This window comes from Hesperophylax consimilis, chromosome 4 (genome assembly GCF_061612785.1).
Source record: "Hesperophylax consimilis isolate HC1 chromosome 4, BYU_Hcon_1.0, whole genome shotgun sequence".
Lineage (NCBI taxonomy): Eukaryota > Metazoa > Arthropoda > Insecta > Trichoptera > Limnephilidae > Hesperophylax > Hesperophylax consimilis.
In genome coordinates this window covers 4967552-4992160 of record NC_142839.1, presented here as the reverse complement: position 1 = coordinate 4992160, position 24609 = coordinate 4967552, and the positions used below count along the sequence as shown (strand labels likewise).

At 34.0% G+C, this 24609-nt stretch overlaps 1 protein-coding gene across 2 annotated transcripts in view; it reads left to right on the top strand.

Moving 5' to 3' along the window:
• Positions 1-5386: 5386 nt before the first annotated feature.
• Positions 5387-24609, top strand: part of atk (artichoke) — a 63329-nt gene continuing 44106 nt past the window's right edge. The window contains exon 1 of one of the 2 annotated variants that reach the window (XM_089651243.1): positions 5387-5401. The gene's annotated coding sequence lies outside the window, so the exon portion shown is untranslated. Of the gene's footprint in view, positions 5402-21210; positions 21351-24609 lie in introns of those variants that run through there. The other variant, XM_089651242.1, reaches the window with a different exon arrangement.

Sequence of the window (24609 nt, the reverse complement as noted above, 5' to 3'; positions counted from 1 at the left end):
GATGAGAAAGAGGAAGGTGGGGGCTTACTTGCGCACTCCACCGCGGGGCCATCGTAATACTGTATTAGATAATAGTATATAATATGTGATTTTGCACAAAACCGGCGCATTAGAAACCATCCAAATATTATTATTTTTAAGAGGATGAAAACATACGAGATTTGCAGAAAAGCGAGCAAATTGTGATTCTTTTGGCCTTGAAGTTCTTAATTCAGAAGATTTAGATAATCGCCTAAATGAAATCACAGTCTGCCTGCAGAATCTCCACTTGAGGGAGCACGCATCGGCCGAGAGGGAGGGAGGTAGGTATCTAGTTAGGAGGTGTTTTCTTAGATCCACTTTTTTGGCATATAAATCGCAACAACTGATACCAGCGTAATTCTACTCTTATACGTTTATGAGGATATCGAGGGCTGGAGGGAAGAGTGGCGAAAGTATAATCATATTTAGTAAAATACAAAATACGAATAATTTGACAATTTTAGAAATCCTTAAAATACCATCACTAAAAATGTAAAATCTTGCTTGAGCGATGATGGATGACTTAGCAAGGAAAGAGTTAAACCCGCGACGCACAGTGGGCTGAAAATCGCCTTTCATAGATGAGTGAGTGAATGCCCTAGTGAGATGTGCAGAGTATGTTTTTTATGTTAAAAACTGTTTTTGAATAAATAAATAAATAAATAGACATAGAGACTTGAATTTTCAAGGGTATTTTTTTGGCTAGAAATGGATTCTGCTGATCATTAATATGCTATAAAATTTCATACGAAGCAATTGCGTGTACAAATGAAGGAGTTATAATTTTTTTAAGAAAAATTTGTATGGCACTGACATTAAAAATGAGGCTCTGGTCTCTGATCTCTGGAATCACAAGGTTGGCCATTCTATCCTTACACACAGATATACTAATATTTATTTGTATTTTTTTGACATACTTCGTATTGTGGCGCAACTTGCGATTTTTTTTTTAAATCCTCAAAGTTGAAACAAACACATTTTAATGTAGATGATTCATTTTAATGCTTAAATGCTTTACGTATGAGTATGCTTTGTCTAGTTTACAATATTTTATTTACACTGCAAGCCAAAACACTGTGCACAGTGGGCTGAAAATCGTCTTTCATAGACATAGAGACTTGAATTTTCAAGGGTATTTTTTTTGGCTAGAAATGGATTCAAGATTTTGGCTAGAATGGATAATATAAATAGGTGAAAACTAGTATTTTTAATTAATCATACTTCAAATTTAGTAATTAAAAACATTCCAAATACTATCCTAGAAATTTTAATGCTGGAGTTAAGGAGTACCTCGGGTGTCTGAATGATAATTATTATTCTGAATTTGCCAACCACATTTTGGAAACAAATCATAACTTTTACATAAATAAAGAATTAAAAATATAATATTCAAATAGAATGGGTAAATAATTAGATAACTTTGAAATTTTAGAAATTAGATGAAGTGTTAATAGTCAATTAAATATTATTAATAACCAAATATATTTTTCGCATAATTTACATTATTATTACTTTGTTTACCTTATTCTGTTATGTTGTGTTAATTTGTTAAAGCTTTTGATATATACGTTAATTGAATAATTACGTATTTTATTACAAAATAAGAGATGTTACTTTTGATTTTGAAGCTGTCATTTTTTGACATTTGACAAGTAGAAACTAAGCCATTGATAAAAATTGAACGATGCACGCTTCAACAATGCATTGAAATTATTAAAATTCACTTAAGTGAATCAAATGCAAATCATCTTGAGTGATGAGACCCATTTCCACCTCGGTTGCTTCGTCAACAAGCAAAATTGTCGCATCTGGGGCTCGGAAAACCCAAGAGTTATTGTTGAAAAGCCTCTCTATCCTCAACGTGTGACTGTTTGGTGCGGTTTATGGTCCGGCGGAGTCATTGGACCTTAATTTTTCGAAAATGAGGCTAGAGCAACAGTTACGGTGAATGGATTGCGCTATCGAGAGATGATTAATTATTTTTTATGGCCGGAATTGGATGGTATTGATCTGGACAAAGTTTACTTTCAACAAGACGGCGCTACGTGCCACACAAGCAACATAACCATTGATCTTTTACGATTGAATATCAAAATAACATCTCTTCTTGGAAAACCCTGTATGTACGTTTATTTGTTTTTCGGAGCTTGCCCTGTTTTCTACTCAATTCTATTTGCCTCAAGTGCCTTTTTTGAATTCATGATGGCTATAAAGATTGTAATGTTCCTATTCGTGAATTCAGAGTAGGAATAGTATAATTCTAATTATTGCAAGATTAACAAGGCCAGTTGGAGATGTGTGCTGTGATAATAAAATCATTTAAATGACGGATCTGAATTGTATAATAGGTACATGGCTAATGTTATTTGGCATGGAAATTATGCTTGTCAATTCGGTATAATTTTATAGTGTAAATTAGTGTTTATCTAGCTAATGATCACACTTTCTATGTTTATGAATTTATAACTAAAATGAAGAATAATTTAATGTGTTCACATTATGACGCGACGAAAAAAAAGAGAATATATTTATGATATTTATAAATTTGTGGAGGGTCTTTTTTAGGAAAGGAAGAAGTGAAAATGGGTCTTCAAAAGATCCATGTTGTACGAGGGAGGTACACAGAGGCCGTCAAATTATTCCACAGCCGAGCTGTTGAACTCAAGAATGAGTCGTAGAAGCGACCCGTTCTCATGTGACATGACAAATATCAATCGTTGGGGGCGCGTTTGGCGTGGACCCGACTATGCATATACTATACTTACTCGTATAGGTATCTTAACTACAGATTGGAAATGATTGGCATTATTAAATTTGGACGTTTTTTTCTGTAAAATTTACAATGTAAATATATATATTGTAAATAAATCAACTCGTATGGTAATTTTCCACGGAGCTTTGAATTATTGTTCATTTAACTATCAGTAAAATGTCGTAATGTTAATTCTATTTTTGTTTTTCAATCCAAATCTCCGCCGCAGTCGGAAAGTACACAGAGGAAAATGAGTATTGCTAATTTATTAAAAATCTCTTAAAATTATTGACAATCTGGTTAAAACGGGATTGCAGGCCTTAACGAATGAATTCATAGGTTTCCTGATAAACTTGTAGAATAATTGTACGAATAAATTATCAAGACTTCGGATTTTCATGAACACGTTCTTGAAAATCCGAATATTTTCGCATTTCGTCTTGATATCATCATCACGACTCAGCATGCCCACATTGCGTCTGTGTATTAGAGATGGCAATCGGTCTGTTTACAATGGATTGTCAATCAGACTGACCGCTCTCCTTGAACTGAATCAAGTATTGTAGGGCTCCAGCCCAGAGGTGGATCCCAAATTCAATTGTTGGGCGTTTTTGAGATTTGTATAGGGTTAGCTGCTGGTTACTATTTAAGAATCTGCTAGCTCTATAAAAGACGCCCAGTTTCTTGGAAGCCATATTTACTCGGGCTTCTACAGAGCCTCGATACTTGAGCTTAAGTATCTGAAATACTTACTTCAATCATTTAAATAGAGTCTTTATTGGGGAGGGTGCTTCCATCAAATTGCACCAGACAGTTTTTGAGGGTTTTCGAGACGTTGAAACTGACCAGTGAAACTTAAGCAATATATGATTTTTAATTGTATTAGTACTAAATATCCGCTAAAGTGGTTGGGCTTAGATATCTGCATCAAAAATATGTAAAACCTCATAAAAATAACAGGGTTAAATGTTTTAACAAACTTTACCTAACCAAAAAATTAAACACCGGAAATTTGAGAGATACCTCAAATAATAACTGTAATTAAACAACTTAATATACCGTGAGGTGAATACAAGAGGTAACGACTTGGAAACTAAGTGGATGTCTATTTCTATGCAAAATACCCACATCCAAACAACTTATAAAATAAGGTATATTATAGTGGTTTGACATCACGAGAATTTTTATTTGAATACATAATGGCGAGATGCAGTGGAACATGGATAGAAAATATAACTAAAATTAGTATCTTTTTTAGAAGTGAAATTACATAAAAGTAGTACAATAGTAGTATAAGTACCTAAGTACAATAGTACTTAGGTACTTGAAATATAGTAATGGTTTATATTACCCACACTCAGGCAGTGCCTTAGTGGGTTTTCATTTCTTGTGTATACAATTTGGTAATATATATTATGTTATTATTTACTGTCTATTATTATGTATAATAAATGTAAAGAAATGAAAATAAATAAAGTAAGTTGGTTGACCAACGAATGAGCATACACTCAAATTACATGAATGTCTAAACAAATATCCGCAATGTTCTTGCCCGCATATAGTCCAAAATAAAACAATTAAATATCTTGGGATCGTAATTGACGACAAACTTCATTGGGATGCACACATCGAAGGAACCTCAAAAAAGCTAACAAAACTCATCTATTTCTTCAAAAAATTACGAAATATCTTGTCAACTACAGATCTAAAGAGAGTATATTATGCTCTATGCCACTCTCTACTGGAATATGGAATAATAGTATGGGGCTCAGCATCATCAAACCATCTTAAACAACTAAAGAAAACTCAAAATTGGATCATAAAGACCATATTAAAGCTTCCCGTAAGGACGCCAACTACTGATATTTTTAATCTGTTTGATGTTCCAAGTTTACAAAAAATCTATGCTAAAAATATTCTAGTTCATCACTAGTCATCTAGTTCATCACTTAAACCAGAGGCAAACCACTCTCACGATCATAAAACCAGAGCCAAGCAAACAGACATGCTAAATATTCCTAAATGTAATTCTACCTTTGGACAAAGAAACTCTGAATTTTTAGCAATAAAATTATATAATAAACTCCCTCTCAACATCAAACAAAGGAAAACGAAAAATAACTACATTAAGGACATCAAATCTTGGCTTAAGGAAATATCGGAAGAAGAACTAGCTAATATATTTAAAACATCATCTTAGTTGCTGAAAACGTATACTAACATATCGCACACCTAGATAAAGGGTAGCACAACCCGAAATAATTCAAAATTGAGTTATTGCGATTTTCGGAATCTGCGTCGAAAACTACACAAACTACAAAGACACCTGTTTTAAAATCTCCATCAATAATAATGTGATGGCGATGTAAGTTAGTCTTTCTGAGTTGCTCCACGTACACCCACCACCAACAACAGTAACACATCACCAATTACGACATACCAGCAGTAGGGGAAGGGGCTGTCAATACGCACAAAGACTGGATTATTTCGACTTAGTTTTATATTTGTGATTAACTGCAGTCATAAAGCGTGAATTATTTTAGTTGATTTGGTATTCGTGATTGAACCTGTCTTGTTTCTCGGGCGTTCTACATATCAACTCCACATACTCCGGTTTTGTTTACAAAAGTAAGTAATTTTAATTTTACTAATTCATAATAGTTGATTAATTTGAGTTGATAAAATTATCAAACAATGATTTAGTCACGAATACTAAAATAACACAAAATTAATTAATAAACAAGTGATACGTATATTTGATGAAGTAATTGAGCAAATAAATATCCTAGTAAAATAACATACAACATTATATAAAAATATTTTTAATCGGTCACATAAAAATAGAGTAAAATGTTTTTTGCTGTTCCTGAAAAAAGAGGTATTTTGAGTTGTACTACTCTTCATCTGGGTGTGCGATATATAGTCCCCCTCAGCACAGGATCTCCTAGTGAGGAGGACTTCAATGATCTGTTTTAATTTTATATATATATTTTATTTCATGTGCCATACAAAAATGTACCTAATTATTTAAAAAAGTAACTAAATAAAAAAAAAATAATAATAAAATAAAAATCATGTTTCTGTGTTATATCACCAAATAATTATATTATTGACTTAGGAGAACTTATCTTACAGAGACTCTTTCGATTCAGCACGAATGAAATCGTAATAAACGATACCTCACTGGACCTTGTTTGTAAACCACTACTTTGGGTGGACTTTTGAAAGTTGAAATTCAAATTCTGTGAAAGATCCATTCAATTTCCGTTTTTATTTTAGCTATGTGTATAATTAATTTACATAAAACAACTTAAAAATTAAAGTTGAAATTATGTTGAACTATCAAAGTTCTGTGAAACAACTAGCCTTGACTGCCAAGATATATCCTAATAGTGTATGTCCAAAATTTTATGAATGCATGAATTTTATCATTTATCAAACCCTATTGTACTTATGGTAGCAATATTTGAACGCAAAATACTTCACTGTGCTACATCCCAGGATGGGATTTGACCCCCTTCACAAATGCTCTCCACTGTCTCGCCACTTTCTTCCAGTCCTCAGTCCTTTCGTTTACCTTTACATTTAAATACAGAATAAAGCAGTCTATACAAAAAAAACGATAAAGAACAGTTACTTAGTATAAATATACTAATATGACTATTAAATTTTATAACAAAAATTTACAATAAAGCTATTTAAAACAAAATAAATAACTACTTTAAAAAAATATGTAAAATGATTTTTTGTAAGTTCTTTCGGTGCCATTAAAAATATTTGCTGCTTCTGCTTATTGGATACATTAACTGTGTACGCGTGGTATAAGACAGTGTGTAAATGAATAGGTGCTGTCATTATTGCTGCAGTGAAATTAATTTTAGTTCGTGTGACTATTAAGAACATGAAATGAAATCAATTTCAATAATGCAGGGCTGTCTATAAGGGAATTAATGATTTTAAAAACTAATATCTTACAAGTCTTAAAAATATGTGCTGTTTTTTTTTTCTCAATAGAATCTGAGTCATTAATTAGTAACTGACGGCCGGCATTGTCCAGTGGTAACGCATTGGACTGCCATTCCGAAGGTCGCGGGTTCGAACCCGGCGTGCGCAAATAAATTTTATTTGATTAATTTGTGTTATTTCACAATTAATTAATTAAAATAATATATAGTATATTTGCGGCACGTTCCAGAGTGGAAGATACTACCAGTATCGCCCTGGTGTAAGACCACCATTCAGAATTGAAACGTTGCTCCAAATGGCTTTAGCCGTGTTTAGTGACTAGATCTGAATAGCCAGGTACTTCTCCACCTTCCTCTTTCTCTTCCCCACTTACCTTCAGCCTCACAACATCCCCCAATTGGGGATGCCATAGTCTCACTGGCTCCAGACGGGAGCAGTTGGGACTCTTGTGAGGTATTCACTATAAAAAAAAAAAAGTATATTAAATAAAATTGGGTCAAGGTGCGATCCTTGTGGGACACAACTCGTGGCAATAAAGTGATATCATCATACAGATTTAATTTTATCTGTAGGTTTTCTGTTTTTAAAGATAGCAAATTATCCATTTGAGAAGATTCTGTATTTGAGACATCCAAATTTGAGTCCTGCAGAATCTTACTGAGTGTTTATAGTACATTTAAAGTAAGTACCTAATGTAGTTTTAAATACAATAAATTCGATGTGGACGTGTTTCATGATCCAAAATCACCGATCGGTCGCATATTTCAAATACAGAACTGCATTTTATTATCATCGTGAAATTTTCATTTAGATCAAACGTAATAGTGATATACGATGTCAGGCAGTGTAAGAGAGACATTTTGCGTGTTAAAAGGTACTAAGTAAGTGGTGACATCGGTCTCCATTCAAATCTACTTGGAAATGCAGTTCCAGTGCTCTATATCTTGTTATATTTAATGAAATGTGTAGAGAAAACGCATATTTATTTACGTAAGAACATATAGCGTTATACAAGTAATCAAGCAATAACTTCACAACATTTAATAATGATAAATAGTGAATGGGCGTATTTATCAAAACACATTCTCGAACAATTTTCCGCGTTCTATTTAATGGTCATGATATAATGACTATTGTTTTTCTCGGCATATTGTCCGGATTATTTCGAAACCATTGTTTCTAAGCTTCCTGCCTTTGCGCTTACTTCGGAAGCAGTCTTATTACTGGTACAACACTGGTATTTCTACCTAAAATCATTCAGAGTAATAATCAGAAATAAAATGTAGCATAGATCGAGCGATGGTGTTGAACCAAACAGCAAACACTTAGGAGTGTGTGTAGTTATGTGTATTGTAACCTACACAATTTTTTTAGTGAGAATGTGGCAAAATTTAATTTTAATGTATTTTTTATGGGAAGAGTCCCAACTGCTCCCAACCGTCTGGAGCCAGTGATATTATCTCGACCCCCAATTAGAATTACAATTAAATTTTGGGAGGCTTAATGTAAGGGCATGGGAAGGAGATTGGGGGGAGGAAGGTGGGGAAGTAGCTGGCTAATCAGATCTGATCACCAAACACGGCTAAAGCCATTTAATGATAGAACGTCCAAACCCTTGTCCTGCCGGAAGGAGCTTCCGGAAGGACAATTCGACGAGTGTGCGTCCTGCCAGCAGTACGCAATTTTTTGCGGTTTTTGTATGAATATAAGAGGCTGTCCTTCTAGCAGTACTCGACTTTTATGCATGTTAAAAATAGGCAGAGGTGACAAACTTTCTGTATTTTATTTAATAAAATTAGATATGGGCGCTTATTAACATAACAGGGTAGAAAATAAACAAGAAAATGAAAAAAAAAACGAAAGTGAAAATTGTATTTATTTTGAGAAAATTAAAAAAAGGTATAATAAAATAAGACATGGGCGCTTATTAATATAACAGGGTAGAAAATAAACAAGAAAATGAAGAAAAAAAAACGTAAGTGAAAATTGTATTTACTTTGAGAAAATTAAAAAAAGGATTATGCTGGAATTCCATTCGCGATATGGTAGGTGAAGCAGTTTCTTCCTGTCTGTGGAGAGCATAAAACACATCGCGGACCACATGTCTTGCAAAAAAAGCTCGCCTTCTGCTGTTTTTTGTTGACTCTGGAGCAAACTATACATTTGCGTTGAACTCTCTTTCTGTCATCTGATTTTGACAGGGCCTCAAGAATGTGTTCTCCGCTGTGAGCGATGTTCTCGTGTGGTGGCGGCTCATTCTCTTGTAGGTTATCATCGTCATTAATAGTTAGAGCTAATACCAGGTTGGTAGTAAACCACCTGTGAGACACCTGATCATGTTCGGAGCGAAAGAAATTATTAAAAACCAAATACGCATTCGTTTCTATAATGCCCAGAACTGAGGCATATATTCTATGTTCCCATTTTTGTGTGCCCCAAGCTTTCTCCAATGCCAATCCATCCTGCCTAATGTGATTGTGAATATCGATAGCCGCAGCCCCGTCAAAATATTGCTGGACTAATTTAGGCCGATCGACTTCTCGGTAAAATAAATTTCCTTCATCGTCCCACCTTCTTTTGCGTGATGGCAGGCCAGGCAGTGTCGTTTCGCAAGTGGCTACAAATGTATGAATCTTTTTGTCTCTCCAGGCACAGGCAGTGAGCTGCACAGAGTCTTTTTCTGCTGTACTCACAACAGATGCCCCCTTATGCGTAGGACACTGAGCTGCCATCTCAGACACAGGATAGAAACTATGTGCTGTCTTTACCAGTCCAATAAAATACAATCCAACTTTGAATAACTCCACAGCTGTTTTGACTGAAGCAAACCAAGAGTCACCAACTATAACTCTGCCAGAACCATACCATGGCTCTGTCAATCTCAAAGTAGTTGCAGTTCCTGCGCCAAATTCTCTTTGCCATTTCTTCGTACTCATTGCTTCTTTGCCCTCATTAATTTCCATTCTGATCATAATGTTTGTGTCACTATCACACGCTGTTTTTACTTCACAACCGACTCCTTTTGGTTTTCTTTTAATCTTCATAACTGCTGGCATTCCGTTTTTGAAGTACGCACCCCTTCCATACCAGGCGAACATGGATTCATCTACAGTTATTTTTGACCCAGGATGGATGGTATCTTTTAGTTTATCATTCACCATCGTTACTAATGTTCTAGTGTTACGCCATTTATCAGAAAAATCAAGGTCTGAGGATTGTGTGAAGCGCAATGCCATGAGAATGATCTCAAATCTTTGGCGGCTCATACCAAATCTTTGTCCAAAATTTGCAGGGGGATATATTCCATCAGAGGTGGTATTCCAATAGGATCGTCGATCTGGAAGTTCTTGAAGAGTCATAGCATATAATATGCCAAAAACAGTTAATAATTCCTTCTCGTTCAACAGTTTTTGTCTTGCTGGAAACGAATAGTTGGTGCAATGGACTATGTAACTAAGCTTCTCTCTCGGAAATATCATGAAAAATGCATCCTTGATACTTCGTGCGGGCCCCAATGGTACTAGCAAGGTAGCTTTGAAATAGCCTTGTTGTCGTTGATCGACACGTATTGCTTCATGAAAAGTCCAGGTAACACCCTTTGCAACTGTTGTATTTCGAGCAGAATTTACGTTGCTTGTACTTGAATTCGGATGTACTGAAATACTTGTCTCGTCATCTTCGCTCGAAGAAGAAGAACCCGATTCAGACGATGCTGAAAAAAAATCCATTATTAGTGATCAACAGACGCAAAGGGGTGTAGGTACTCAATATATTTAAACTTAAAATTATTTTCCAAATAAATATAAGCAATAATTATTAGCCAGAAACACCCATACAAATTGAAAAAATCTTCCGAGAAGAAATAATAACCGCCGACGCGTCGCGACGGTACTCACACCCTCCTGATTTCCGGTCAGGTGATCGATCCATTGAGCTACGCCGGCCTATCTCCTGTCCCGTCAAATTATTCAATATGTATTAGAAATATTTCGTTCAACAACTATTGCTTATTTTATTATTTCACCTAAGAACAACATACTTTATTATAGTAGGGAAGGCAATTTTACTTGCTAAATTCCCCACTAGATAGCGTCGCGACAAATTATGTCTACATTTTATTGGTGAATACTTAGAATTGTCAAATATTATTATTTTTCGTCGTCGGCAGTTATTATATCTTCTCGGAAGATTTTTTCAATTTGTATGGGTGTTTCTGGCTAATAATTATTGCTTATAATAATTTGTAATCCTTTGTGATATGCATAAAAACCTTGTCTTATAAACATTAATAAAGTTTATCAGTTAAAAAATAATAAAAATATTTTTAATACACACACACCCAGGCACAGACACACAGGCAAGCACGCGCCCACACACACAGACACGCAAATACATACGCATACATACCCATACAAGTCAAACTTAGCAAAGTTAATTTATGTTGTGCCTGTCAAAAAAAAATTGTCAATCACGTAAATAATGGAAACGAACAAGCAACCTCCAAGTACTATTTTTTCTATGGGAATATACTAGGCTTACTATAAACGTAAGCCTATGAATAAAATAAGAAAGTTTGTACTTACAATGTTCTTCATTTGTATTTGCTTCCACTAAATTGTCATTTTCGGTTTCAGCAATTAGAACTCCAACGGGCACGGTTGATATTTTTTTGTCAATTTCCCAATATACCCTTGCATAATTGTTTTCTAACTTTTTTACAGTGCCCCAACAATAACTAATGTCGTAATTATCACCAAAATGTTTGCGACTCCATGTGTTTAGGCCATCATTTTCGTCGAAATACGTGGCTTTGACGCGAACGCGGACCCCACGTCTTATACTCGCCGCCATTTTGGCCAGACTGATCGCAGAAATACGATTCAAAAACTCGCTGAATCAGAAAGAGACGCACTATGCAATGCAGTTAACGGCATCCTGCTAGCAGGCCTACAAAGCCGCATATAAACAAAAAACTTACGTCCTACCGGTAGTACGTAAAGTCCTGCTGGCAGGACGCTGGACGTTCTATCATTAAGCAACATTTCAATTGTGAATGGTGGTCTTTCAGCAGGACCAAACTGAGAGTATCTTCCACCGTGCGACAAATATACTAGATAATTATTATTTTAAAATTAATTAATTGTGAAATGACATACATTTCTGTTAGTGTACGATTCTTCTAAAAGTTTTACATAGTTTTTAGTTTCACTGGAAAAAAAATTCTGAAGCCGAATAGAGTCTTTGAAACTTGCCGTATGCAAGCAATGCATCTGTGTGAATACTATGTTCGTGTTTATTTTGACAGAGATACCTATAACTTACAACCTATTGTTATTGTAATAAAATGCACAGCACATAGAAAATATATATGACATTCGAAAAATTATGTTTGTAGAAGATTGCATCGATATTTGCCTATACGCCAGGAGCTACGCCGTTTTGCCGACGGGCCAAGGCATAATTTTGAAAGCAACTATTTTTAAAGATTTGTTATTCTTATTTCAGACAGGTAAGGTTGAGTAGGTAATTGGAACAATTCTTTTTTCGAGCCCGTTGCATCGAGGTACGGATGATATCTCTTCGCGGGCTGTTGGTTTGATACCAACTAGTTATATGAACACAATAATTACAAAATGTCACAAATAAAACATAAAATTGAACCATTTTTATAATATTACACATATATCTACATCAGTTAACCATGCAGATAATGCAAATTGATATACGCGGGCAACACTGGCGCATCTGTCTATGAATTGACGTTCCTCTCGCCAGACGGCTAGGTAAAAGTTGAAAATAGTAATAAATTGACAATGTCTAAATAAAATAATTAATTTAATATACATTGGCAGTCCGCGTGTACTTTTTGAGACTAAAAAGGGAGGTAATTAGTCATAAGTCCTAACTAACACCTTTCGTTTCTCGATGCTGGTACCGGAATCAATTGATCGCATCTTAGATGAATTAATTAAGTCTATGAATCGTATAGAATACGATTTATTTCAGCTCGAAGAGCTTAGTTAGTTCACCCCCACTCATAAATAAGCCAGTTATTTTGCACAACAAACGAAGTTATCCAAAAATTTGTTCATATTAACAGCTTATCCGACATTTTGGAAGTTGCGTTAAAAGAAGCGTCTTTTATCTACCGACTATCGGAATAATATTCTGACCGTGCTCGCAAATATCGCTATCTGGCCATAGATGACGTATTTTTTCAATATCGTATTGACATAGGGCTTGATCGATCGTCCGTGCTAGATCTCCTGGGCTGTGGACCAACATTGTTCAATAGAACCAAAATTTCGCAAATAATAATTGAAAATCTATTAATTCAATTAAAATTTCTTCATTAAAAGAAGCTTTATAGCCAAGAGCCTAGATATTCTAAAAGAGCCTGATATTATTATTAAAAAAATATATAGTAAAAAAACGTGGTAATAAATAAACAGTAGACTGCTTGCGTACAAAACAATTGACACGGATTATTTCCAAATTATACGCGTTTTAAATTATCGTTAGAGAAGAATGGTGAAATTTGAGTTGTTTCTTAATTGCTAATGTGCGAAAATTTAATAATTAGTAAATATAACATTTTTAACAAGTTTCTGGTGTAACCGGAGACCTCAATTTATGGATGGAGCCAGTGTGGTGATGTGACTCAGATAAATAAATTATAAGATATTAACCAATTTTAAGGAAATGTGTATCGTTACTTTGGTATTGTTCGAAATCATTGCAAGACAAGTGCGAATGAAAAACCTCACATTTTTGTTTGTTCTTCAACACCCACATATTGATAGTCGTATATTTAAATGTTATAAAAAAAATAAAGCAATTCTTCAAGACAGCACGGAGAATACTTACTGATATGAAATATTGTTAATTTATTAAGAATCTGATAAAATTATTCGTTTTCTTGCTAAAATGGAACTGGAGGCCTATATCGAATGATTTGACAAACTTCATAACAAAATATCAGTAAAGCACGAATATGTTCCACGTGTTCTTCAAAGTAATAATTATCTTATAACTCATCTGCATAAGCAAGTGTTCAGATATATCCCGAATGAATAATTCTTTATTGTGAAATGACCATGCAGTCACGTTTTTCAGTATAATGATAAAAAAACACCTACATATTTTTCTCCGTGAGGTGATCTTATAAAATTTGAATACGCTATGGTTTTGATATAACATTTTAAACAAATCAAATTGTTTTGCACGCACAATTTTAAAATCAAATATTAATGCAAGTATTATCCAATGTTCTACTAGACGGGTATATTTATATTTCGCTTTCCGAAGCACTGTAAAACTTCTAGAATACAATATTAAGCTAAATTGTAACTGTTTTGAGTTAAAACACTTTTTTTTTCTTCACTCATTTGTTATTTGTATTTATAAGTTTATCTATTTCTTGATTCTGTTTAAAAAATGCTACTAATTTGGAAAAAACTGTTCTTTTAAATAACGAAAAACACCCACACGGGTTGCTATTTAAAAAAATATATATAATTACCTATTATTACCAGATCTGTACTGTTTTTGTTAAGTATGATATGTTATATTTATGTTGTGTAATCATCTTTATATTTATAAACTGTCATTTATTGTATTTGTTTTTAAGAAAAAAATTGAGTAAGGCCAAGATCACCTTTTATGGGTGAAAGCCAAAATAAATAATAAAATAACAAAAAGCAATATTGTTTTCCAAACAGATCTTCAAAAAGTAACGATTTGTAAAAAGTAGCACAAGAACAATAAAACAAATTCTGCCACCATTACGTATGTGATCTAGGTACACAAGTAAAGGATTTAAATCTCTACTAAAAACATTGTTTTAGTTTCAAACTTAAGTCAAAAGTTAAGATTAGATAAGGAGCATGCAAATATGGAATTTCTGCACCATTTTCAATGTAGTCCAATGCGCCATGTTGGGTGCTGAACGTGGGTTTTGTTTACATTATTTACGAGTTCTGCACAACTTCTGTACAACTCTGAAACTCTGGTATCTGTCAAAAAGTTCTCCGACACAACCACTTAGGCGTAACTAAAACTCTACTCCATGTTGCAATGTGTGAATAGTTTTATCATTTTTGTTCGAACGCGTACTTTTTTGTATGTTTTTATTTTTAAAAAATCCATTTTTATATCTAGTATAAACCTTTTAACAACTTAATTCTATGATATTAAGGACACTTAACAATATATCTAATACTTATTCTTTATAGTTTTAGGCATAACTTACGAAAAGCAGCAAGGTTTTTAGCTTTTTTAACATCTGTCGGTAATTCATTAAAAATCCAGTTATTTTTAAAGAGTAATTTTAAGTTCCCGACAAATTTGTTTTGCAAGTCTAAAATCTCCACAGTTTCTCGTAATGTCATGTATTTATATGTCATGTAGCCATGTATTTCGGAAATAACTTTAAACATGTAATTCGGGAGCATCTTATTTTTTAGCTTAAATATAAATATTGGGGTATTGTAAATTATTCGCTGTGTCACACTTAACATTCCTATTTAAGTACAGATTTATAGCTGATAACAAGTATATAATAAATGGTATAAGGTACGTTAAAGGCCTGCAGTCCCGTTTTTAACAGGAAAACGAATAATTGGTCCGGATGTTTAATATATTTTACGTATCCAATCATTTAGACAACTTTCAGAACAAATCGAACAAACGAAGAACGATCGAAAAGAGACACGAAGAATTTTCAGTCCTGGCTATCGATTCTCCAATCCAGACCGCTCGCAATCTCCGTCGAAAGAAGATACTCGACATTCTTATTCTTGAGTCTCGTAGACGGTACATACTTACATACGCCAAACGTCAAAAGCCATTCCGCTCAAACAACGAGTAGGTCGAACCACTCGTTGTTCGAGGAATGACTTCGTCGAGAATCGAGGCCCAGATCTTCCTCGGTCTTTTCTCTGGTCGTTTCTACGACGCATGCACTTAATTATCATCTTCGGTAATATGTGCAACATGTGTCATCTTGAGAGATTCATATACAATTAATTTATAACAAAATTCAATATTTTATAAGTACTATCAAAAATTAATTTATTTCGTCAGATCAAAAACACGGGTGCACAGATTTTCAAACGACTCTCCGGAACAGTCTTCATGTTTATGCTAATATAATTTTAATTCATTTTGGACGTCGAAATTATCGCAATAAATCTCTGCTGTCACATTATTTATCTAAAGACAACGGAAATTCCATGGAAATGGGATATTTTGAGATTCAGCACCAGGTACCGTATCCAACTCACTTTCCTCGGAATGAGACTGCCACTGGAATTTGCCTTGAGACGGAATCACCGTGCTGCATTTCCGCAATTCTTTTTCAGACATTGTTGATCATTATCTATAGTTCCGCAGCCCTGAAAATATGCAATAGCTTACGCCGTTCCACAAATCACAACGAAACAACTGAAAAATCTGCGATCAGCCCGTTGGATATTGCAGAAATAGGCTGCTGAAAAGGTCAGTTAATCAGAAATTTCCTCAAAAAGGAAGTTAAGTTTGTTTCGTAACTTTTCCATAGTCTGTGGAGATTAATGTTGCTTGTAGCTGAAAAGGAGTTCACAAGTCAGCTAACAATAAGAACAATACAATAATGGTTGATACAATAGCGAAGTCAGTGGACCGCTTAGTGCTTGTTTTCTGTACAAATCCTTTCCGCGATTCGTTGTAGGCAGATGTTCAGTTCTTAATTGAAATTGGATTATTTCGATTCGGGTAACGAGATCTTTTCAAGGTGAAATCAAAAGAATGCTTTCAGCATCGATTCCCTTGTTAAATTGTTGATTGTCATTATTTTCTCGTTTTATTAATTACATTTCTACCGTTAATTATTACAATACTGTTTTGTTCTGAAAATAATATTTCCGAAGAGCGGTAATTTTCGTTTAACAGAATAATGGCCTTGCAGAGAAAGATTATTTATTTGTACAGATTCTGTTAGCACCTTTATGGTTGACTGAGCGTAACGAAGTCCTGTTTTAACTCAACCGTTTGGCATTTTATCTGCCTGTAAAAATGTTTGTGCGTTCCGTTTCGGTTTCCAAAAACTGCTGCATCTACTTTATCGTACATGCAACTCTTGCTTTGGCTATATGGCTAACTTTGACAAGGTTTCAATAAAGATTTCATGTTTATTTGGACTTTCGAATACGCATTTTTCGCAAGTTTCAAAAAAAGAATAGTCATTGATGTATTTTTGTTGTTTGTTTTTGGGGTGTTATGCCGTGTTGCGGCACACTTCTTCGGATCTACCGGATCTGCCCTGATGATGGACACTGCAACGCTGTCCGAAACGTCGGCTAAAGAAGGAGTTAGCGCAACACGGCATAACACCCCAAAAACAAACAACAAAAATGCTTTTGGCCGTGAGAATCTAAAAACTTACTAGTCATTGATGTAGTTTACTGACGTTTCTTTGGATAAATTGGTTAATTCCTTATTTGAATTTTAAAGAAAATGTTAGGTACAATTTAATGTAATTTGCTTTATAGCTAGGTATGTAAGTACCTACTTACAAATCTTATGATTTCACTAATTTCAGGGGAAAATTATTGTTTTGTTTATTAAATAAGAAAAAATTAGAAATATACGTTTTTCGACGCGAGTTCTACTTAATTGTTCACACAACTACTAATAAATATAAGTTCTAATACACTCACAGCAAGGCAACAACACAAGGCAGCGAGGGTGAGATTATTGTGTACACTCTCGCCTCGCCTCTCCTTGCTGTTCCTCGCGTTGCTTAGCCTGTTCTCGGTTCCGGGTCGGTTGTATTTACCCGAACCAAAATACTTGAGGCCCAGAACAACTGTATATCTATGAAACAATTGCACTTGTGACACTTTGTGACACAATTGTGACACTTTTCGTCTAGAGTGTAGAGCAAGATTATCTATTCCAATGCACATCGCGTTAAATACCATACCAGTCTAAAGGCGGGCTATGTTTATTTTATCGTGTATTTTTGTCAGATTATAATTTAGGAGGTTGGTTTGGCTACCGCCGCCCCGGGAACATTCATTGGATAACCAAAACCTCTGCCATCGGTCATCCCAAGTAGTTCACTACGTTTGGTGATTTAATAGGGGTGCCCGGGTTCATCGGATGGGGTGTGTTCCGGATGTGCCTGCCCACCAACTACGTGGCCTGCCAGATCGGGAGAGGCTGGTTTGGATAGACCCTTTGATCTCTCGACCCATCGCCTTGCTCCGCCGTGGGAGCGATATATTAATATGTCTATTACTCCTAGACACAGTAATCCTTAGTTTCCTACCCACCCCTCATACCCTTTTCCTTCCTAGAACTTCCTATACTTCGTTTCCTTAAAAAGACCCTCCACACAGCATCCCCAAGGATTAAATAGGCCCCGAGGGAAATTATTATACTGAGAACTTCCTGTGTGTGGCTAGCGTAAAAAAAAGATCAGTTGATATATTTGGTGTTATAAATAAAGTTTAAAAACTTAAATTCTAAGAGCCTTCATTTACAATCTGCATTTTATTTGGAGCGGGAGGTTGAAGTTTGATGAACCTATTAGGACGTAATTTTTACAAGGTTAAAAAATATATTAATGTGTGACCTTGCCTAAGTTCATTCAATATACGTATTATTAAATCTCCAAATTGTTTACGAAAATTAAAATAATCGGTCACCTAAATCACTATCGGTTCATAAAAAACTTCAGAACTCTCCACCAAAAATTTGAATTGTGTATGAACGCAATATCATTACCTACATAAATATTACAGGTTAAAATTACTTCCTGTAGCCTATCAACCTAATTAACAGAATAACAACATTATGTTATTACGTTACTAGCGCTTGTAAAATCTACGCCTAATGACAAGATCTGAATACCAGGTACTTCTGTATACTCCTCCCTTTCCCTTTACCTTTCCCATTTCATTCAGCCCAGAGTTGCTAAAGAAGATTCCATTCAATGTACCTGCGCGTTCAACACGCTCTTGTGTCCTGTTCAGGGTTGATCAGTGCAAAACGAACTCTAAGCAGAATTCTTGCCTGAACAGACTATGCAATAATTACAATAGCATATTATCCAAGGTTGATATTTTCAGTTGCGAACTTACCAAATACAAGAGGTCCATAAAATTATATTTCTCTGATGGTTTGTGAATAATGTTTATGTATCTATTGTTTATATCTCTATTATGATTTGATTTATATCTACAACCTCTCTCCATGGCTATAAATGTATTGTTTTGTAAATTTTTCGTTATATATAATCTTTTGTTTTGTATAAACTTTTCTAATTCATATTCCTTTCTTAAAAATTTAATATATTTATTCCAAAGTATGCTGTCTCAGTAGATGTAAAGTCACAATGAGGAAATCCATAATTGGTTTTATTTTGGCTATATAATACTTATGTACAAACTGATTAAATGCAAGCTGTCGATTTCCCGAAAATTAATAAATAAATTCAGCATCAGCGTCACAGCATCCCCAAAATCTTAATGCCATTTAAAATAAATTGGGTTATAATTCGATCGTTTATTATTAAAGAGGGACTTGTCCATGTTTTGGTAAAATTGACACTTGAACACAGTAGACTAGATATATAGTCGCGTGTTTTGTGAAAAAAATGTTTTTTTTTTATATTTCTTCCACTTCAACCACGGATCTAAAATATAGCTTTAGTTTTATAAGGGGACGTTTCCTGGACAAGTCCAGTTTTGAAACTATGGCGCGTATTGACAGCAATATTTTATAGGCAGTTGTGGGTCAATAACTTTGTTCCCGTAGTCTAAAATCTGGAAAGAGTGATTTTTTCACTTACCAAGGAAGAAAGGGTTCCAATGAAGTTTGTTATTTTCTAATGAAATATATTGATAATATTCCTGATATTGTTGAGTGCGGTGTGGTGGTCAAAATTGAAACCATAGGGTGATAAAATTATAACAGCCTTGGCTAATTCCGGGAGATTCAACCAAATTCTTCAGAATTTTCCAACAGGACACTTTTTGCCAAGCGTTGGAGATTTCGCAGTAATTAAAAGATATTTTCTAAATAAGACTGTTTACGATTGTCGAATATACATATATGATTGTCAAGTCCAGATCGAAGAATAACTTTGCAGTCAATATGATTGAGAACTCCGAAGAACTTGAATTTAAAAAAAAAGTTTGCCAAAGTATTTAAAATTCCCCTCTATCAATCGAACCCATGTGTACACAGGTGTTCAAAGAACTGAAAAAGTCGTATTTGGAATATCCCAATATTCTATGTTGGAATATGACTGCATTATTCCAGGTTATATGGTCGCCTATCAAGCCACATGAAAAAATAAGTTTTTACAATGATCCACAGCCAACCCTTTTCCCATTGATCTGAAAGGAAACAACGCAATAAACCATAAAAAAATATTATAATCGCAAGGTTTTGCAATATGTAGACGAAGACCACCAATATTTCGTTCCCAGTATCAAAAACTGACCAACTAAAGAAAGAGAAAATGGAAAAACCAAATTAATAAGCCGATTTCGACATTTTAATCTCGCTTATTATTAAAAAAGGACTTGTCCTTGTTATTACATTACTTGTCCAGAAATGTTGTCATAATTAATATTATTCTTAATAAGTTCCTTATTAATTTCATCTAATAATAGTAATGGCGTTGAATATGTGCTAAAATATCAAAACCAAAATAAATTACTAATTTAAATAAATTATAAAGATTTTATCGATTTCCCAACAATGTGATATGGGTGACATGTCCCCTTTAAAAAATAAACTATTTATTTTACCCTGTTCTACTTCACCTTCATCATTCCCTTTATTCAGCCTCACAACATCCTTCAAACGGGTATGATATAGTTCTCCTAGATCCGAGCAATTGGAGTTCTTATACTGCATTACACCTTTTTTCAAATACCCTAAGTTGTCCTTCCGCAATATGTGATTTAATCGGATTATTCGCGCCGATAGTAACAATTCGAATGCAGTAATGCTAAAAGCTAAACACCGTCACGAAGCCGCCTCGTCAGGTGTAACATCGCAGAGGAGGGCGGTGCTCATCGGACTATGAAGAATCGCCGAGGCGCGTGCCACCGCCGACAGTCGAACCGTCTACCACACGCAGAGCGTACGTTCCCCAACCTTCCAGACTTGCCGAAACCGAAACTAACCAACAAGAAACCATACCAATTTATCGAATCATACCGAACCTAACCTAAGAGAAATCTCACTAAAAACCACAGAGAAAAAAGAACCCCATTAACCAAAAAAATATATTTTTTAATTCATTGCCAGAATAAGATTCGAATTATTTTTGAATAATATTCCAATGAAAATAATCATATATTTCAGTTGAGGCAGTTCTTACCTGGTTTCACTCGGATTTTCTCCCAGTTTATTAACATTTATTTGTGTCAGTTATTGAAGAGTTTCTTTGCCTTGTTAGCGCATTGATAATAATTTATTTTGATTCGCGCTGCTGAATTTCTTTAATTATTATTGTGTCGTGAAGTGATCTACCATTGGCGTGCGTGTATCAAGAGATAGGCAGTGACCGTTTGGAATCACGCAGTGTCCAAATTAACTGGAATAATATTTGGTATGTATGATATTACGATCTTCACTACATTTTTTCTTTAATAATATCATTCACGTACGTTCACTAGGAAACACGCATGAAACGGAAAATGATTTATACTTCTTTCTTATTCAATATTAAAGTTGTTTGAAGTCCGTTACAGAACAATCGGGTTCAGAGGTCGATGTAATATAAAACCTTTATATTTTATTCGACCTGGTGACAGTTTATTCTAACGAAGCAAAATTCTCAACCTGTATATGTTACTAATTTACTAAAAGTTTCTCTCACAGTTCACTTTACACCAATCCGAAAGCTCATTGGGTACATAAATATATCTTCATGTTTTCTTGTTAAATTATTATACCTTATATTATTTTTTTAAATGAATAAGCAAACACTTTCTGCTTATTTAATTATCGAAGACAATATAAGAGACTCTCAAACAAAAACAAGCTGAGGTCTTGGGTTCAATTCCTAAATGTCACCGAATCCTTTTCTGATTATTATGTTTAAATTTTTCGTTTGAGATTCATTAATATTATCTTTAATGATTCAATATTCAAATTTTGAGGATTTATTCATTAAGTTATTCAAAAAATAAATCATATTGTTTTATTTTTTATTTTTATTAATACAAATGATCATTCGCTGAAGCTAAAGATGAGAATTTATTCGGTCACAAAATGCTTATTCCGTGTTGCTTCAGCTCCAGAGTGTTTGTCTTGCTACCAAGCCTTTGGACGTTATCAATGAACTGTAACTTTTTTTATTTCCTTGTTCCATTACCTTTTACGCTGACTGATTCTTGATTTATTCACATAGCAGGTTGCAATATTACAATAAAAATCATGGATAATAGTGATTGAAACATGAAACAAAAAACGTACACCCCATGACAATACAGAGCGAACCAAATACATAGTAAATGAAGACATAATTCTTGTTTGCGAAGACCACACTTAGAATTGACTGTAATCTTTGTGGGCTAGATGTTGCCATCCCAGAGTTTCTCAAGTACAAGATTCTCAACTTTGAGTTCAGGGTTGATATCTGCGTCAGCATCTCTCTTAAGGGTGTTAATCGATGTTGCATTTGATGGACTTTGTATATTGAATACATACAAGACAGCGTTTTAATTTATAAACTTATTCTATTAACCTTACCTATCGGAGCCCGGTTAGCACAAAAACATTAGCACAAAGACGTTAGAACAAATACTCGTTACCACTGACGTACGTTTGTAGGTGAGTGGTTCAAAGCGTCGAGTTCTCAACCAGGCTTTGCAAGTTCAATCCTTTGCAAGTCCTCCACATCGCACACACAACATGGTAGTAGTAGGAAATCGAATCTTGTCAGAACACTTATAACCAGAACCAGGGAATTTTGTCTTTCTTTATAAAAAAAATCACGACAGGCAAGGTATTTCTGTACTAAAATCCTCCACCAAATTTCCCGGGATCATAAGTAGTATTGAACAATATTGTATTGTATGCTTCACAGGATACGTATGTTCTAAATATATCTATTTAGCAAATTGCTGTTTAATAAGTAATCTCTATGTTAGCTTTTAAATAAACCCTTTATGACCAATTTACAAGCTGTGTTGAGGACTCATATATATGTACAATCCACATTTCTATGACGTGTTAAAACTTAATATTCCTTGTAAATCGTCAATTCTCCGTGTTAATTCTTGGTTTAGTGTCCAAGTTCCATGCCATACAGAAGAAGAGATAAAACATAATAACTTAAGGCCCCGTAGTAAGCGTTCAAAGATGGTTTGAAATGGAGATACGTAAATACGAATGTTAGAGGTTATAAAAACGATAATAATTCAGCGAAAATTTTGAAAATATTTAATAAAACACGACTCGTTTGAAATAGAGGAAAAATCTAACGACAAATGCTTAAGTTACATTTAACCCTTAAATGCATGATTTATTTATTTTTCTGGAAAAAAATATATTTTGTAGATATTTACATGCATATGCAAGGAAATATAAAGAATTTAATTTTTTTGTAATTTGTTAATGATATTTGATTTAAAAAAAAATTGTTGCAGGTTTACAACACCATGTATTTAATAAAAAATAATATGAACAATTTACGTATGAAAAAAAAATATAAAAAAATTTCTCAAAACTAATAAGTGTACCGGAAAAATACGAGTTATTACATATAAGTATTGTATTATTGTATCTACTTACCTAAGAAAATCAAAATAATAACAGCAAAACAAAACTGTAATTCTAACCTCCAACCAATTTTCGAGAATCTTCATTTTGTTAAAGAAAAAGTGACATTTGACATTCGCGAAAGAAAAAAAAGGTGATGCCACTCGATAAAATATATTACCGTGAACTTGATAATTCTAAAACGGCATACATTACGTATACACCAAAGAGTTAAAGGTAGTTTGAACGGTATGTTGCAGTTTTGCAACAATATGCATTTAAGGGTTAAAGGTACACTGTGAATTTTTTCATACCGATAACATATTAAATAACAGAAAAAAACGTGTTTTTAATAATTTTTTTATATTGCGATTTTTTTCTATCGAGGGAATTTCATATAATTAACGTTTTGGCATAACAAATGTATAAATATTATCTTCAAAAATACCTTTTTTTGGAACTTAACATAAAACAGTTAACGAGAAACTTGTTATAAATCGGTAGAAATTGGGTATGCGGGGGTTTAAATGTCATACACAAACACGTAAATGTCGTACCTACATTACTGCCGGATATGTGTACCAAATACGACCGTACACGAAGAACCAAAGGAAAAATACCATTGTAATTAGCTCAGAAAGAAAGTATGCACTCATTAAATCATATTTCCGAGCTCGAATATATAATAATTATTTCGTTTTATGTAACTTCTGAATTAATATAATTATTTCGATGGCACATGTAATGATGATTAGAAAAAAACAAATTGTTTACGTAACATAATGTAATAACAGTGTATCGCTTGCTTTCTTGTATTTAAATGACACACGTAATACGTCGATTTAATTCATATAGCTTAAGGTGTTGATTTTAGTAAGTTTACTTGCGCGGACCCTTAAAAAATCACGGAATATTATAATTCTGATTATGATAAAGGCAATATAAATAATTTTCTGTTAAGGCGATGCACTACGTAGTAATGCAAAATCAGGTGTTTTTGGTTTGAAAATTTGGTCGCCTAGAAATGTTTCAGATGCTTTAATTAAATACTGCGAGTAGAACACGTCATGGCCTTTGAAATAATCGAGTATTTTTTAGATAAG